Source organism: Aplidium turbinatum, chromosome 3, assembly GCF_918807975.1.
Source record: "Aplidium turbinatum chromosome 3, kaAplTurb1.1, whole genome shotgun sequence".
NCBI classification, from domain to species: domain Eukaryota; kingdom Metazoa; phylum Chordata; class Ascidiacea; order Aplousobranchia; family Polyclinidae; genus Aplidium; species Aplidium turbinatum.
This window is the reverse complement of record NC_137474.1, coordinates 32,630,550-32,635,565: the sequence shown is the minus strand read 5'-3', so window position 1 is coordinate 32,635,565 and position 5,016 is coordinate 32,630,550. Positions and strand designations below refer to the sequence as shown.

Below are 5,016 nucleotides of genomic sequence, written 5' to 3'. Positions count from 1 at the left end.
ATCTTTAAGAAAAAAGAGCATGAAGCAAATCCGAATTTAAACGCATTACAATAAGCCACCATCCAAACTGAATTGTTCAGTGTTCAACTGTTCATCCACATATGCCAACACAACACACATACAAGTGAAAACTTTGAATAGCCTAAGTGATACATTGACAGGAGACTTTTGTAAGGAACTGTAACATCGTGCACATAAAATAGTTTAACTTTACAATATGACAGGCTTCAACTGATTTAAAGTTGACATCATATTTGAGTGTAATTTAATTTATCTCAAACTAAAAACCAAAATTCACTAAAATTCTTGGATTCAAGACATATATACAACTTTATAAAGGTGTCAATGTTATTCATAATTCAGGAGTAGGTTCAGGAGTAGCTGATGCTGCCAGTGCCAGAACATGTAAAATTATATATAACTTCTTTGCAAAATGCTTGTTTGACGTACTGAAACTACTGCACCAGATATCAATCATATTGCATAAAGACCATTGTTTATTTTCTACTTCAGTTACCATAGCATAAATTAAACATTGTTTCACAACAATGATTTTGACAGTGATCTTTCTTAAGTTGATAGTGATGTTTAAGATATTATATAAATATCTATATATCCCTAGGCTATCCCTAGTCAACATTATAAATGCAAAGAGATAAGCAGTGAAAAAAGATGATCAAAGCATACAAATACAACTTTATATAAATTACTTCAACATGTTAATTTGATTTAATACATTTTTTAACACAAATGTTTCACAAAAAAAGTTATTATATAAACAAAACAAATAACTCAGTTGATAAAAATTGAATGGTATATATAAAGAACTAACATATGAAATTGCAACATTAAAAGTTTTGAAGAATGATTTATGGAAAGCTACAATACATGTCACATCATTAAATAGTCTAGGACAGCGCCTTTCAACCAAAGTGCATGGTACATTGGTACAACCTAGAGTGCTGCACAACAACAGCCACAAAGGTACATCAGCAGTGTGGAATACAGAGGCTCACCAAGAAAACTGTATGTATGGGAATGACAAGGATTGCAAGCATGTACCAATGCACCATTTCTGCTGTTGAGCACATTAACTGAAATCCCCCAAGACCGGTTGAAAAGCACTGGTTTAGGAGAAAATGAATGAAAAAGTAGTCACTACGGTACCTAAACATGAAATGCATCAGGACTATTTCAAATTGTCAATTTGATCAGTGTCAGTTATAAACTTTTCTAGCATGCGCATTGTGCACATAGGTCTTTTATTATGGAAGGTTGTACTGTTAACATAATTGTACAATGAACATATTCAGAAAGTTGTGGATTTAATTTCAACAATATTTTAGGTAGGTTTTGATAAAACTTTCGGCGGCCAAAGAAGGTAATTCCTCAGTATCGTATTCAAGTAAAATCAATAGGCCTATATAGTTTTGGAATAAGATATTGAGAAAGCGGCTGTTACAATAAGCCAAAAATTTATCAATTGAACATACCAAGTTGTATACTGAGCAATTTTATTGATTGTTTAATTTTCAGTATTTTTTTACATCCTAGTTCATTGGGTCTTGAATAGTTTACAATCTCATTGATACAGACTAGAGAAAAACAGAGATTTGGTGACATCAAATTTATTTGAATACTCATGATTCCTGAGAAAACTCCTTTAAGCATACTCAATAAGCATAAATTTCAATGCAATTTTCACAACAAGTTGGTATCCGATCATATTTCAAATACAATTACCGTACTTGATTGAAAATGGGGAACTTTCCACATTTGTACAGGTTCAGAAATAAAATAATCAAGTTAATAAAACCACAAACGCTTGCTTTCTTGCACCTAAAAGTACTTCGATGCTTAAGTTAAATGAGAGAATCTTGATCCTCAAACTAAACAAGCTTCTTTGGGAGCTAAATCTGGTACATTTGCATACCAGGCAGTACCTGAAGAGATTTGAACCACTGATACTGGCCTGTCACCGAGGTTGACAGAGTGAAGTTTGTGCTTGCTAAAAAAGTTGTTTTCTGTGGATTTTTCCTATCCACTAAATCCTGCTGCATGCAGGTGTTATTCCAGCACACATGAACCAGCACTGCTTAACCATTATAACCAATTGAGCTATTAAGACAGACTATCAAGCAGTTATTTTAATTTGTTCATGTGGTCTGAACATTTTTTCACAGCAGATTACTGTATATTTTGTTGTGGAGAAATTTGTCTAGCACAGGGGTGGGCAAAGTTGTTCAAAGAAAGAACCGTTTGCGAATAAACTATAAAGACCGGCGAGCCGCAAAATCAGTTGACACAAAATAACATAACAGCAATAAAAACACAATGATTGTTTATCCACATCAGTTTTGTACTTGACTCGCTAATCTCTGAAAATTTGGACGATAAGTTGTTGATGCTGTGCGAATTCTTCCAAGTGTTCATTTGTCAAGGTTGCACGATGTTTTGAATTAAAAAAGTTATAAATTCTTATAAAAATGAATAAATAAATTCTGGTGCTACTTCTAAGCTTCAATTAATTTGCTGCTTAGCGACTTTATGAAACTTCCAATAGTTGCTGACTGAACGCAAAATGAGCCAGGAGAAGCACAATGTTGCTTTTGCAACGTCACAATTCTATTGTTTAACAATGGCTACAGTAAACGAGAGACTCCTCTTTGATCTTTGTATTGTATTGGGTGCAAATTAGATTTTGAAGAAAGTGTAAGTAACAAATTTTAATTTTTACAAACCGATTTTCTAGCCTCTGTCAATGTGCCGCCCATGGCTCGAGCCATGCCTGCCATACCTGAGGTACGCCACTGCTTGGTTGAATTCGCGAGAGAAAATATTTATAAAATATAAACTTAAATTTTTTGTAATATTAAGATTCAATACAAGAGCCACAAAATTTATGTTGAAGAGCCGCATGCGGCTCGCGAGCCGCAGTTTGCCCACCGTTGGTCTAGCAACTTAATATGCAGTCCACTCAATATTGACACACCTGTTACTTGAGCTCGCCAATAAATAGCAAGTCAAAGTAATAACATACAGTTTTATAATACTTTTGCTTTCATATCTTCTCTTGATCACAAAAACATCACATCAGCAAAAAATACTTTAAAACTCATATTTCAATGCCACTAAGTAGTAAGCACACCAATAGTAATTGAGTTTTGTTAATTGGGTTTAGCAAAAGAACAGGTTAAATAACAATTGTAATTTGCAAATGCACTTAAAATATTAAGATCTTTACAATAAGTAATCCGAAAGTCACATCACATTGACAGTGAAATATACTCATAGTTTCTGTCATCACCTGAAGAAGTTTTTTCATTTTATACATCAAGTCCACAGAATTGTCGAGCTTGTTCTCGGACACGCTTGTCATACTCACTACGATTTTGACTATAAATTGCATATGCTTCAGCCTGGGCTGGGTCATTGATGTTAGGTTCTGTCAAAAGATCTTGAATACCAAGAAGGATTTGTTTGATGGTAATTGCTGGTCTCCAATCTTTGTCTTCATCAAGGATTGACAAACAAACAGTCCCGGAAGGGTATACGTTGGGGTGAAACAAAGCCGGTTCAAATCTGCATTTAGGGGGCGACGAGGGGTAGTCATCTTTAAATATAATTCGCAGTTTATATAAACCACCCTCCCAAGACGTTCCTTTCTTTCCAGGTATGGCACATTCCCAATTCATCAGGTTTAAAGTTCCATCACTTGATTTAGTTGGCCTGGCGACAAAACCAAAAGGATGATCTTTTCTCCATGATTTTCGTTCTTCTGAAAGTCGTGCACAAGCTATGCCATTCATTTTAAAACAATTAATGATGCGTCTTATAGAAATATAAGTGATTCCCCTAAACACGAATTTTTGGTAAAATAACCCGAAACACGAATTTCAAATAAAACAGACTAATGTTTGTTTAAACTCAAAAACTGAAATGGCACAGGTAAGAAGATTGCTATCCCTATATCTGCACTAAAAATTAGACCAAAATCGCTTTTCAGATTTCAGCAATCAGCAAATATTTCACCTAGGCCCAAAACCCTGTCCCTAATAAAATTGAAAACTCTCTGACCGTCTGCACTAACTTTGCTGTTAAATCTCTTCTGGTGAACCTAGAATTGCCATTGAAACATCAATAAAATCGGAAAATAATACTCCAGCGCCATGTGGCAAATAAAAGTTCAAAACAGCAACAGCTAGATGGCGATAGTAAATTTCGCGCATTCGAGCAATTTTACCATTGCACAAAAGCGGCCATGCTTTTATTATATCCGTTTTGATTTGGTCATGGAAAAGGTAAGGAAGTGTAATGAAGAGTTAGCCTTTGCCTAGGACGCAGATATAATTCAGATATATGCATTAGAGAATGTAGAAACTTATTTAAACATGTATATTATACAGGCTAGTGTGGGGGTGTTCAGAGCCGGAGGCAAATTTACAAATGTCAATCAATCAATGGTTTATTTGTCAGTAACAGAAACATAACACATGTTTGAAATGTGCAAAATGTCCCGGATGATTTAAATCCGGACATCTCCATTTTCCAAGCATGTGACGTAATATCTGTTGCATCCATGCTGCATTGCCGGAATGGCCCGTTTCGGTGAGTCCGATCCCGGGGGATTTTTTCAATTTTTTTTTATAAATTATCGGGTAGCGTAGCCTAGTTATCATTGCCGTTTTAGGGTTCGGGGTTAGAGGTTAGGAACTCACCGAATCAGACTCACCGAATCAGACTCACCGAATCGGACTCACCGAATAGTTGCAGACCCCTGCATTGCTGCCTCTTAAAGGCAACAAATGGCAATGCACTAACCATGATGCCATAGTACTCTCACGCGCACTCGTCACTCAGAGCGAGTCAAAATATTTGAAGACTTTGTTAAATCATTTTAATTTCTCCGTGTTGTTTTCGTGTTTCTTATTTTAACTTCTTTAATAAATTTCTTTTTTTTAACTGTTGCGTTGTGTTATGGTGTCCGCCCCGATAGCTCAGTTGGTTAGCGCGTGA

General features: G+C 35.4%; 1 pseudogene; it reads right to left on the bottom strand.

Annotated features, from left to right (window-relative positions):
- Position 1: 1 nt before the first annotated feature.
- LOC145766911 (SUMO-conjugating enzyme UBC9-B pseudogene) lies at positions 2 to 3,850 on the bottom strand (annotated as a pseudogene).
- Positions 3,851 to 5,016: the final 1,166 nt, after the last annotated feature.